This window comes from Perissodus microlepis, chromosome 3 (genome assembly GCF_051167445.1).
Source record: "Perissodus microlepis isolate ML-2025 ecotype Zambia chromosome 3, ASM5116744v1, whole genome shotgun sequence".
NCBI classification, from domain to species: domain Eukaryota; kingdom Metazoa; phylum Chordata; class Actinopteri; order Cichliformes; family Cichlidae; genus Perissodus; species Perissodus microlepis.
Window position 1 is genome coordinate 38443229 of NC_140463.1, and position 14011 is coordinate 38457239.

Consider the following 14011-nt stretch of genomic DNA (forward strand, 5'->3'; position numbering starts at 1 on the left):
TGAGCAACTGCAGCAGGGAGCAAGAGGAACAGGTGCATTAGAGTTGAACTCTTTCACAGATGAATTACATATTTGTGGAAGGCTGCTCACAGAATGGAGTCTCACTGAGCCTCAATGTACCAGGTCCAGGGAGAGGTGGAGGTAGTCCTCCCGCCCATAATCTTTGAAATGATGTGATTCGGCAGATGTGCACATCTGCCGAATCACATCATTTCAAAGATTACAGACTCACATTGAAGAAATATCACCAGCATCATGAAAACACTTAAAGTTTACTTTGTTCCTACCTGTTGCAGCTCTTTGTGCTTAATATCTTGAAGCCATTGTGAGCTCTAACTGGGCAGATGTAAGGCTTGTCCAAGGCAGCTGCTTCTGTCTGCAGCTTAGAGAACTCACACTGGAGCACGTCCAGAGCACAGACGAGGAACTCGTGGGCATCCTGCACACACACACACAGAACAAAACACAGGTTCAGGTGCAAATGTACAAACTATAGCAGAGATGAGTGTGCTGCGTAGTGCAAAAAGACAGCTGCTTACTTTCTGATCATCATCGTCAAACTCTGGATGAGACGCAGCAACCGTGTCTTTAAAGGCAGGACAGAGCTTTTGTGCCAGCTGTCGTTTCTGAAGCGGCTCAATTTGATGTCCACAAACAGCCTGCAAACAGCAGAAGTGAAGAAGACACAAAGTTAGTTTTATAATAAAGGACAAATTCCATCATTAAATATGTTACCGTTTACATCGCACTGTTATGGAATAATAAGACAAACATTTAAATTAAATAACAATTTAAAATCAAATTACACTGAAAATGTAGTTTATATTTTATATTATTTTAACATTTTAGTTCACACACAGTGCAAAAAACAAACAAACAAAAAAACTAGGTTTCACTTGTCGCTTTGTATTTTTAACATTAATCTGAAAATAATGAAGGGACACGTCCTACAGTCACAGTTTTATACATTTATTTACACAGGAAAGAATCAATCTGCAGTTTACTTTGTGTTTAGTTTCGTGAATAAGAAATAATGTTTATTAAATATGTGTAATTTATATGTTTTACAAGTTTACAATACCATTCACTAGAAAAAAACTGTATGGTTGTAGAAATGTAGAACTAAATGGTCGGGACTTTGGTGTTCTTTGGATCTTTGGAAGATGTCGTCCGAGTCAACTACAAATAAAAGCGGTTTAATCTCTGAGTGCATCATTGACCAGGGTTTGGAAAGTGAGCTTCTTAAACAAAACAAAAAAGAGTCACACTGCAAAATTCCTTCTTAAATCTTTAATTTTACTTTATGTTCTGGTTTTTTTTTTCTTTTATAAGAGTGATGGCATCGATGGGTTTGTCCAGAATATATACAACTCATGACTCAATGTGGACTAAACATTGTCTTACACCGGACACGTCCGATGTCCAGCCAGGCAGCCAAACGCAGTCCCAGGTCAGGCCCTTCACTCCTACCTTAAAATTTATAATTCATGGCTCACCACCATAAACAGAATTATTAAAGTGTAATTTCTCTTTTCACCTCATGGTGGCAACACCATCTGATCTATGTTGCAACCAATGAGTGTATAAACGTTTTATACTAATAGTAAGTCATGTTTAAAATGAACCTGACATAATGATATTCAGCAGCTTCACTGAACTTTCAGGTATTCTAAATCTGGGGTGTCACTGTTATTATAAATATTTGTAAATCTATTAAACAGCCAAAGCCAAATATTCAGTTTTAATTTCTCCTCCAGGCCAATCTCAAGTTGGACAGATCCTGTTTTGCAGCATTTTATGATGATATTTCACACTTAATGGACCGTTTGTGTGAAATTCTAAATACAACAATGGGAGATTTTCCATCACTGCTGGATTTAATGGATGACATTCCTGCAGACACTCCTGAAAGCTAGCAAGAACTACATAGACAGATAGAGACATCAGCTGCAGAAATTAAGGACTATGAAGAGAAACTATTTGGTGTGATGAAATGGCCTACACACCTATAGAAACAGAAGAGTTGTAGCATAATAGCCTGCCTCTGTCTCTTATATTGTGTGTGTTGTGTTTGGAAAACGTGTCTTTTATACCATGCAGTTTCAGTTTGAAGTTTTTGCCTTGAGAATTTTAATGCAAACATTTCTGCTGTAATTGACTTTTCTTTACAATATCAAACACTGAGCCATGAACTACCATGTACATCACACATCAACATATCCTGACACCTTCACTGATTAATTTGCTCGAAGTAATTAGCGATTAGCTTAATGCTAATGTTACATAGGAAATTCCCTAGACGGGCTAATGTGTTAGCATTGCAGCCGTTTTTCACACAAAACTCTAAACTCTTACACAAAATTATCGCGGGAAAGCTTAAAACAAAGGATAGCAACTACTTACAGGCATGTGCTTGCTTAGGCTCAGCAAGAAAAAATGACCAAAAAGTGGAAAAGACAACAGTTTATTGCATATATTGGTCAGTCCTCTGTAATGTCCATATTACCGCCGTGCCACCATGCTGCACCGTGCTATTGTTAAGATATACTACTTATTATCTGAAAAATATTAAATGAATATTAAATTAAAAATCTAAAATTTGAATTATTACAAAACTGCACTATGGACTGGTGTCATATTTAACAAACTTGGTGCTGGCTCTAACACTGGATTGACTTCTGCTTCATTTCTATATGCTATTCCAGTGTCTTTAAACTTTGTCTTTAAACGTAGTTAATGTGTTGACCAAGCCCAGTCTCAGGGCAGTTTGTGAAATAGTCCCAGGAAAGCTATTTATTAAAGCTATCTATTTTATCCTGTTCATATACACAAATGATCAAGAGTTTGTCTTGAAATGACACTGAGTTGCAGTCCTTAACCACATTCACGTTCTTTTTCTGCCACCTGCTGCCATGGATCTTGATAAAGCTTAAATATGTGGAATGTTCTTGGACTGTTTAAAGTCATAGGGATGGGCCTCAGTTCCTGTAAAGTAGATCATATCACACCTGTGAAATGAAAGTGAAAGAGCAGCTCACAGACCAGAGGGAAATCACACCAGGACAACATTAAGTATGTAGCGTGTGATTCCCTTGTGTTTTCAGTCTACACCTGTACAGTGAAACAGCTCTTTGTCCTTTCAGCAGACAGGTAAGATCAGCAAAACTACACCATATGATGGTTTATACTTAAGAGATTTTCTATAATATATTAATAACATAACAAGAGGAAACATAGATTTGATTCTTTATTTGTTCATTTCTTTTATTTTCTTTCATTTTCTCTCAAGCTCAAATGTTGTTTTTATTTCCACAGTGATGGCAGCAGCAGCGTTCAGAAGCAGAGGACTGGCTGGTGTCAGAAACAGCAACGTTTTAATCCTCATCTTTCTGCTGTCCCTGGTTTATGTCACAAATTCACTGACGAAAGTAAGAACAAAGTGACTGCTGAATTAATTGTTGCTGAAGGTACTTCTATGAAACATTTATTTGCAAATGTAAAACTACAGACACTATTTAAGTCATTATAAGCAAATCACAGTTTGAACTGACGCATCCTGTTTTTGCAAATTTCAAAAAATTCAGAAGCGTTTCTTAGATCAACTTAGGAAATCAGAAAAAGCAAAAGCAGCCGGACGGAAGTTCGTTTGCTCAGTTTCATGTCTATTGCATGTTATCAGTCAAATTTGGTGATGCAGGAAACAACAACTGCGTATCAGTGCATTTGCAGTGATGTGATATCAGTGCACACTAAGAGAAATGTGACTCGGTCTGACTGTAAAGGTAAATTAGACTTTTTCTAAAAATAAATGTTGTTTTCTTCTTCAGGCAGAATACAAGAAGAAACAAGCAAGTGAACTTGATGAAAAACTACAGTTTCTTCAATCTTTGGAAGAACTAATAAAGACATCATCATTTTTTGATGATTTTCCTGCAATGATGGACGTAGTAAATAGTTTGAGACGCTTTATTGAGAGAACCAGCATCCCAATAGGCGGAGAGGAAGAAGAAAAATGGTGAAAACGGGGAAACAAAAGTGGAAAACATGAAAATCATCCTAAAAGTCAATGGAATAAACTTTAAAACTTACTGTATAATGTCTTTAAAATAAATAATAATATGAAACAAATAATAAGAATAAGAATTATTAAATATGAAAGGACTGAGTGGTTTTCTGTAAGAGAAATGACAGCCACATGTTATCTATGCCGTTCTCATTGGGAAGCAGCCATTTTTGCAGTTTGCACATTAGACTGGTAATCCAGGTGGTATTAAACTCAAACTTAGAAAAAAGTACTTTTTACTAACTTGTGTTAAAAAAACAAAATAGAAACTTGTATTCACATATTGTTATCTTACTGTGTTCCCTTTTATTTGTGTCTTGGATTGTCTGTTATTTTCCCCCTTCTATTTAACTTCGAATTCTGAACAACAACAATGAGGGCTAGCCCTAAATAATTGTCCTAGTTGAAATAAATTATATCATACTAATTGCTCTGTGTGTACTTTTTTTTTACTCTTTCCTCATCTTCTATCATTCGAATGCATATAGCAGACATGCTTTATAAAAGCATACTATATACTATTTTCTTTCTTCCCTTAAACTGAAAGAATTAGAAGTATGTAACTACTATAGCAGGTTGAGAGTTACTGAGTCGTACTGTACCAAAAGAAAACAAATATAAGTAGGCACCACACAGTTCTCCCTGTCTGCTTACAGAAACATGATACTAACAAGATAATAATCATTGAAACATTCCATAACTTGTCAGATCTGCTTTTTCTATGTATTATTGCTATAACTGTGCAATTGTTTTTATGTGTATCATACTCTGTATTTGTTATGCACTACCGATTAACCCATATATTCATGCATACAAAGATGTTGGTTTCAAATGGTGATTTGATAAAGGTCTGTAATGTGCATCAAACCCATTTGTCTAAAAGTAACAGTGGAAAATGACCAGCTGATAAAGACATTTTTGCAGATCTGCACTCCCCTGTTTAGTTGCTAAAATACATGAATTTTAAACTGACTGAACTAGTTATCATTTCACCAGAGAACAGACTCAGTTATCAGTACTGACAACTACAAAAAGTGCCATCAGAATATATTCATTATAGCTTTTTATCTGCTTGGATTTTAATTGTAATTTTTAATTAAAGGAAATGGCTCAAATAAGTAATATAATCCAAACTTTACTGGCACTTATTAAACACTCAAGGGAAGAGCTTGAAGTAGAAAAACGTGTTTTGTCATGTTATGTCCTAACAATAAATGATGGGCTTCTATTCCTATAAAGCAGACTAGACAAAAACAAAAGACGAAAACAAAAGTGAAAGGGCTGCTCACACGTGAGAGAGGTGGGCTGAGTTAAGTCACATGGCATACAAAGCATTTGCAGCATGTTATCTCATTATGTTTTCATTCTTCGCCTGTACGGTACAGCAGCTCTTCCTAAATTCACACAGCAGGTAAGAAGATATATATATATATATATATATATGTATATATATATATATATATATATATATATATATATATATATATATATATATAATTAGCACAAACATCAATTGTTCTTTGTTTGCTCCAAATTTCTCTGTTTTCTCAACCTTTTCTCAAGATGAGCATTGTTCCACTTTTACAAGCGATGGCAGCAGCAGATTTTTCCAGAACCAGGGGACCAGCTCGTGCCAGAGGCTTGTTTCTCATCTTCTCTCTGCTGTGTCTCGTTTCAGTCGCGAATTCCCTGTATCCTCAGGGCCAACTGGTGATCTCATTCTTTCTGATTTCCCTTTTATGATACAACAATTACACGCTTCTGTGTACATGTACAATTACAAGCTCATTAACTGCTGTTATTTTTTTTCTTTATTTGAAATGGACTATAGATGCTTGAGCAGATGAAAACAGCGATAAAAGACGCAGAAAGTTGGAAGGTGGGTCACTCAGGCTCCGAATTAGTTTTTAAAATCTGCTGTGTATTTACTTAATGAGTGCATTTTACATTGAACTGTCTATAGTGATATACTGAAAGTATAGTAACTGCAGTGTATATGATGCAGAATAATCTAGTAAATTTATATGTGCTATTTTTTCCATCAGGCAGAAGACAAATATAGACGGGAAACAATCACAAAACTGTTTGATCTGTCAAGTTCACTGAATGACAAGGAGCAACTGGTAAATGCTAATGTTTCCTTAACCTTTGTGGTTTTCAATGTGTTCTTCAAGCGGCTGTCACACTCACTATGCTCTGCTTCTTTCTGGGAAATTTTCAGAAACTATTCAAGGAAACCCTGCACAAAGCAATAAAAGAAGAACAAAGGCTAAAGGTGAGTTAGTCTCCAAGTTACTCACACTTTGGCTGAGAAAGTGTTTAATTCATCACATTACTAACAAAAGACTCCAATAACATCAGCATAGCTTTAGTGATCTGATAATTAGTGATTTGATTTAGCGATTCTGCTAAAACTTTTATTTTTCTCATTCAGGCAAAATACATGTACAGAATAGCAGCATCAGGTTTTGAGGAAATGTATGACAAAAGCACTCGTCAGCTGGAAATGGTGAAGAGATTATCGCCTGATAGCCCAATCGTTAACATCTGTTTGCACATGTTGAAGAATGTGAGAACTTACATATACAAGAAGATGAGTTTGCTGCAAAATTAGAGAACTCAGAAAAGAAACTGGGTGCGATGAGGAGCTTATGTCCTCATGAAGTTATACATATGTAACTTTATTAAATTAATTTGGCACAATGTTGTAGTAAACAGAGAATGTCTTTTGCTTTCCTGATATTGATCAGTGATTCATTACTGTTAATCAATTATATGTTTAAACATTATACATTTGTATGTTATCTAAATAAATGTATCATGTGAAAAAATGTTCTTGAGTTTTCTTTGTCAAACCCTAAAGTAAAAACAAGAAATCAGAGCTGGTGCTGCTTGTAGAAACTGTACCATCCTGCCCACTTACAACAGAGATGATGGCAGTCATAATGTTTTTTCTAAGTATTTGGATAATTAATGTATTTCTTCATTTTATTTTTATCTATTTATTTACTCACTTCCCTTCTATTTTACCTTTGTACAGCCCCACAGTGTAATGTTTTAAATCAAACAATCCAGATAAGATTCAAGGAAACTTCTCCACCGTGTCATCGACACTGTCACAGTGTGCAATACACATACACGTATTCTTCTTTTTTTATTACTAAGTTAATATACTGTGCTGTGTTGTTTGTGTTGTGTTGTGATGTGTCATATCGTGTCGTGTTGTGTTATATGTAGTGCCGACGTAGGACAGTTTTCCAATTTCATTGTACTACTGTACTATGTATGACTGTGCAATGACAATAAAGAGTTATCTTATCTTATTTTCTTTGTGTACAACAAAATCTAACTTTTCAGTTTCATTTGTACATTTAATTAAAAAGTAGCATTAACTTTACATTTTGTTTTCAGAGTTAAGTTTTAGTTTTAAACATATAAAGTGCAACTTTAAGAAGTTGTTGGATTTGTAAGCTGGGGTCTTATTCAGATACACAAACTCACATATGAGAGTTGAGTGTTAGACCTTCGTCATCGACCCAGAGTTTTGAGTTTACATTATTATTGAACTTTGATTTTGATATTATTGATCATTTCTAGTCTTTTGGTTTCTTTGTCAGAGTTCTGCCTTCTGGTTTCTGTTCTGTGTAGTTGCTCTTTTCCCGTCTGCTGTGTCCCCGTGTCAAGTCCACGTCTCTGTGTTATGTTTCCTGTTTTACTTTGAGAGTGTGTGTCTCATGTTAATGTATCTGGTTTTGCTGCCCTTGTCTCGTTAGCCCTGATTTGTCCCAGCTGTGTTTCCCTCCTGTTTCCCATTCCCTGATTGCTCCTCTGTATATTTAAGCCCTGAGTTCTCCTTTGTCTGTGTTGTGATCTCCATCATCCCATGCTGTGTGTTCTGTCCATCTTCCTGCCAGTTTAGTTTCTGTATTCCCAGTTTAGCCAGTTTTCTGTTTTTGTTAATTAGTAATAAATCTTTGTTTTGAGTCTGCACTTTTGGATCCTCCTTACCGCCACTCCAGCCTGCACACAGCCCACACATGACACTGAGTCTGCTTTCTGCTTCTAGTGTGTAAAATAACTTCTTTTGCATTTCAATAATTTTAAAACTGGTTAGCACTTCTGTCTAAACATTACAGCTAAATTTGATTATAAAGGTAGATGCACTAACTGGATGAGTTTTGATATAATATTACATTGTTTTTGTTGCTGTCCACATGTTATATCATAATTGTCAAACTCAATGCTGACATCATTGCTCTGTTCTAATCAGCTTCTTGCTCAACTTCTCCGAGGCAGCCAGCCTCCACTCTGGGAACTTTAAATCTCTCTGTCTTATTCTGCCTTTTAGACTCCCATTTATGTAACCCACCTCCTCCCCAACTTCACCACACGCTGGTCGTTCAGAGTCCATCCAAACCTCCACCTTCATCTGGGGGTTCCTGTCCAAATTCTTATCACTGTTGAGATTCCATTATGCTGTGATGGGGTTTAACTTGACGAAGCCAAGGTCTTATAATTTCTTGCTGTCGTGCTTGACCTCATGCAGTAGTTTCTCCTCGCCAGCATAAACAAACTTTGTTTGACAACAGTAATCGGATTGAACAGTGCTTATAACAATCATAAAGTCAAAGAAACCCAGTAAAGATGTAAGAAGGAGAATTTTAGATTTACAAAAGTCGGGTAAGTCTCCCCATTTCCAAACATCTGCAGATTCAGAGAGCATCAGTTCAAACAACTATATGTAAGTAGAAGTTATTTGAATATGTCGCCACCAGAATTATATGTTAGAATTGGATGTTTAAATTTATATTTGCCCAAATTTACTGTGTCTGAAGTCACATGACTTCCAGCTACTTTACACGAACATGTAAAGAATCACTTTATTTCTTTCATGCTTCACCAACAGATTGAATATTTGTTTATTTTCACATTTAAGAAGGAAAATGAATCCTGGATGTACTCCCGAAACGACCTCAAATCTGACACATAATTTTCATATTTTACAGATTTACAGACTGATCATCTTCTACTGTTGCTCCATTAAACGCATGCTGACATCCTGCAACTCTGTATGGTTCTCCAGCTGCAGCATGGCACACAAAAAGCCACTTCAAAGGGTCATTAATATGGCTCAAAAAATCATCAGACATCCTCTTCCCTCCGTGAAGGACCTGTACAGCACTCGCTGTCTCAAGATGGCTACAGGATTTCTCACACCCAGGACACCGGGTGGTTAAGCTGCTGCACTCTGGCAGGAGATTCAGGCTGCTGAGGTCGCGGACAAACAAACTCAAGTACAGATTTTACAACAAGAGCAATAGCCCTCATCAATACTAACAGTTGACCTGATTGGCTACCTCCTTGGACTTTTTGGGGCAATATTGTGCATCGTTTCATTTATTAAGCCAATACCTTTTTTTGCTCATAGCTTTCTTGGGAATTTTTAAAAATCTACTTTACTGTGTTGTGTTGTGTTTAGTTGTGCTTAGTGCCAATTTTGTTGTACAATTGTACGAAATATGATTGTGCGATGACAATAAAGAGTTATCCTTCCTTATATCTGATACTCTCCCTGTGGAAAGCAGTTGTCTCCGATTCTCAATGCAAAGGCCCATTAGTGTTGGTGAGTATTCAAACTGTATTTATTGTAGCTGTTTGTCCCTAAAACAATTTGAAGCATTTGCACCAATCATTTTAAGACATGCTGTAATGTCTGCAGTCCGAACGTCTGAACATACACTCACAGATACAAATGTTAAACCACTGACGTGTCAGTTTATACTGAAATAGAAGTTGTCTGTATTAGACCAATTTTTAATTTATAACATTTTTAACTAGGTGTTTGAGGCCTTTTCACAGTGATGAATAGGGATGGGTATTGATAAGATTTTCACGATTCCGATTCCATTTTCGATTCTGTTTAACGATTCGATTCTTTATCGATTCTTTTTTAAAAAAAGGAGAACACTAAGGTCGATTAGCTTAGAACTTTGTTTTATATCTTCTCTTTGAACAAGATAGAAATTTAGGAGTAACATGGCCTTACAAGACCAACAGCAAGATCTTAAGAGATCCAGCCTACGGCTCTTCAATTGGGTGTCACAGGTTCCCCAGGAAAAAAACTGTAAATGTGAAATAATAAAATAAATATTCTTCTGTAGCAATAACAAAGTATAACATAAATTATTCTGTAGCAGTTACACAAGAATATCCAGTAATGTCCCTGCCTACAATTAAACACATTCACTTACTGAAAATCATCTGCTGTGGTAAATAGGTGCAAGCCTTTGACCACAAACTTAGTCACTGCTCGGTGACATTCGTCTATCCTGGCCTGAAAGGAGACGCTACCGGTAAACTGCAGCGAGAACTGCCAGCATCTGAGCCAGCCAGACTCTGTCTCTCTCATCATGGTCACCTAAATGCACAGTAATGGCAGGTTTTGTAATAAGGCAGATCGCGCTAACATAATATGCACTGTTAGTTGATTATTTACCTGCTGCATTAACGGGAGAGGACGTGCAAACGTTACCGCTGCTGCTGGGTTGAGATTCACGAGTCCGGAGCGGAATTAAAAACACGACATTCATTTAAGGTCATCACGTGTTTTGTGAGCAAATGCTTTTGCATATTCGTAGTGTTTCCTCCCTTAAATGAAATATCTACTTTGCAAGTATTGCAAGTCGCCCTGTTGTCATCCGTTTTCGTAAAGTATAACCAAACTTTTGAGCGTTTGAGCCGCTTAGGCGCCGTGTTTCCTGCCAGGTAAATGATGCTCCGCAACGTGGTGACGTCATTTGGGGCGACTGGAATCGAGAAGGGAATCGTTTGCAAAAATGGCAAACAATTCCAAGGAATTGAAACAGTGGGAACCGGTTCTCAACAAGAACCGGTTTTCGATACCCATCCCTAGTGATGAAACAGAAAATGAAGGAATTATGTGCGTAACTATGACTATGACAATACAAGCTATCTGTTACAGGATGACAGACAGCTAGTATGAACCCATCAACCCACATGCATATTCTGAATATTTCTGCAAGTTTCTGTTTCGTTTCGTTCTCTGTGGAATGTCTTTCAAGATCTCAGTAGTTCCTGTAAATGAAGTTGATATTTTCATGTAATGCAGAACAGCAGAACGTGACTTTTTGGAATTGAAACGAAAGAAGTACTTTGACCCACCCACAGCTGAGCCGTGTCATAGAGGAGGGGCCACTCTGTGTGTGAGTTTGTGTGTGTCAGTCCTTCATGTCAGCATTCATCAGTTCTTTTGTCACTGGCAGGTAAGAACAGCAACATTGTACCATTAAAAAATATTGCAGGCAGATTTTCATGCAACATCTCTACTTAAACTTAGAAAGTTCTCTTTGTACATTTCTTTGGAAATCTTTATTTCTTTAAAACTTTATTGATACTTTTTAATGTGTTTCAGAAACTTTGATGGCAGCAGCACAGTTGACCATGAGTGGTGTCACAACTACCAAAGGCTTAGTTATGATTTTGACTCTGCTGTGTGTGCTCCATCTTTCAAGTGCACTGATAAACAAGGACGAACTGGTAAACTGGTTATTAATTTTCTTTTTTTGTTGTTGTTTTAATAGAGAATTTAATTTCTAATTAAACACTTTTACAGACCGATTAATGGTTAAGCTTTCCTCTTTACTTTTAAAATGCTCATTTTGTCACAGTTACATGTTTCACGCGCGTGTTTGTTGATGTTCTTTCTGGTTTTGCAGGAGGAGCTGAAGGGAAACGTTGAAACATTACAAAAGGAAACAGCGAGAAGGAAGGTGAGTCTGTCAACGATGTTGTGGACATGGATATTGACAGAGTGCTAACAGAAAAATATGTATTGCTATGATAACTAAATCCAAACATAATTTTCCATTATACAAGTCTTTTTGCACATAGTTACTTATTTTTGTATATTTTGTTACATTAATTTGGTTTATTTTTGTCTTCCAGGCTGAAAATAATTTAGACAGAGCCTATGTTCCAGTTATTCTTGATGATGTTAAACGTCTCATGGATCCTTTGTTCGAACTTATAAAGTCAATGAAAATTTTTCCATCACTGCTTACACCATTGCTAGATTTAATGGAAGACCTAAAGACTTTGGTGGGAGCCAGCAAGGAGTACCTGAATACATACTTTGAGACAACAGCTGCAGAAATCAATGACAATGAAGAGAAACTACGCAGTGTGATGGCAACACTAACACAACTAGAAAATAATAAAGATGAACTGTAGCATGTTAGTCAGCGTCTGTCTCTGGTATTAAATGTTCTGTATCTGTAAAACTTCTCTTTCATACTGTGCTGCTTCTAAATCAAAGCTAACTGAACACTTGACTTGTAAACTCTGACAAGAATCGTTTTGTCACACTTTTTCATTGTGTTTGTTATATCAGGTTTAATGCAAACACAAAACACTAAACTGAGATTTTTGCCTATTTAGAAATCATATTAAATCTGACAGTTAATGATAAAACTGGTATTATTGGGTGTTTCTGCAAATTGCGACATTTGTAATTAAAGACAGAAGCAGTTGCTGATTTTTCTCTAGTGTGTGTGTGTGCGTTTGTGTGTGGATGCTTTATACTGGTGTTACAAGGTGAGTTTAGTGCAGTGTTATACTCAATCACATTACAGACCACAAAAAAACACCACATCTTATTTGACTTGTAAATCCTGGAAAATCCTGGACATCCTGGAAAAGAGAACTAGCAAAATTCATAACAAATATTTACTAATACATAAAATTTCATATGATCATAATAATAATTGTTATAGTTCTATTAGCTGCTCTGTTATTACGGGGCGATCGTGGCTCAAGAGTTGGCAGTTTCTTTCTTGTAATCGGAAGGTTGCCGGTTCGAGCCCCGGCTCCGACAGTCTCGGTCGTTGTGTCCTTGGGCAAGACACTTCACCCGTTGCCTACTGGTGGTGGTCAGAGGGCCCGGTGGCGCCAGTGTCCGGCAGCCTCGCCTCTGTCAGTGCGCCCCAGGGTGGCTGTGGCTACAACGTAGCTTACCATCACCAGTGTGTGAATGGGTGGATGACTGAATGTAGTTTAAAGCACTTTGGGGTCCATAGGGACTAAGTAACGCGCTATACAAATACAGGCCATTTACTATTATAAATATATATGATGTAAAAATGATTAATTTTTCTGCTACAAAAACTCATATAAGTAGACATAAAATATACAATAATGTACAAACATTATGTACTTCAACTAAGAGTCAACAAAACTTATTGTTAGTGAGCTGCTGAAACTGGTTGACTGTGTGTAAAGACTGCTGTAATTAACAGTTACTGCAATACTTCAGCTGAATTAAAGTAATATTCTGCACTTCAGATCTTGATTGTTTAGTTTAAAGTTAACTGTTGTGGTGCAGTGAGGCAAAACTACAAAGAGTAAAAAAATAATGTGTAATTCTGCATGACATGCTATAAAAACACTGTGTATATTATTTGCTCCCTTTCATATTATATAAATAATCAGTGACACTGACATTAGATGCATAATTTAATGTGCACAATACAATAGTACTATGTTTTGTACACATTCATGTTGTTATCTTTGTTTGTTTTAAAACATACTTGAAGAAGTTAGTGGAATAAGATTCAGATAAGAGTAGCGTGCAGATTTTTGTAGCGCAATCACTCAGTTCCTCCTAATTACTTTCAGAAATATGATACCAAACAGATGGTTGCATCAAAGATGGGATCCGAAACTTGTCAGACCTGCTTTTTGTGCCATTCTCTTCAAAGATAACAGCAGGGTCAGGTGTTCTCACACAAATGCCAAATGATCTGGTCACTGGTCTGTGAACACACTGATGGACTTCATGCCATCCTCATAGAGTGCTTTTCTTATAGTTTTGTCAGAGACATGAACATCAAACATGCTCACTGGTGGTACTTCTGTAAGCAGTGCTCCTCA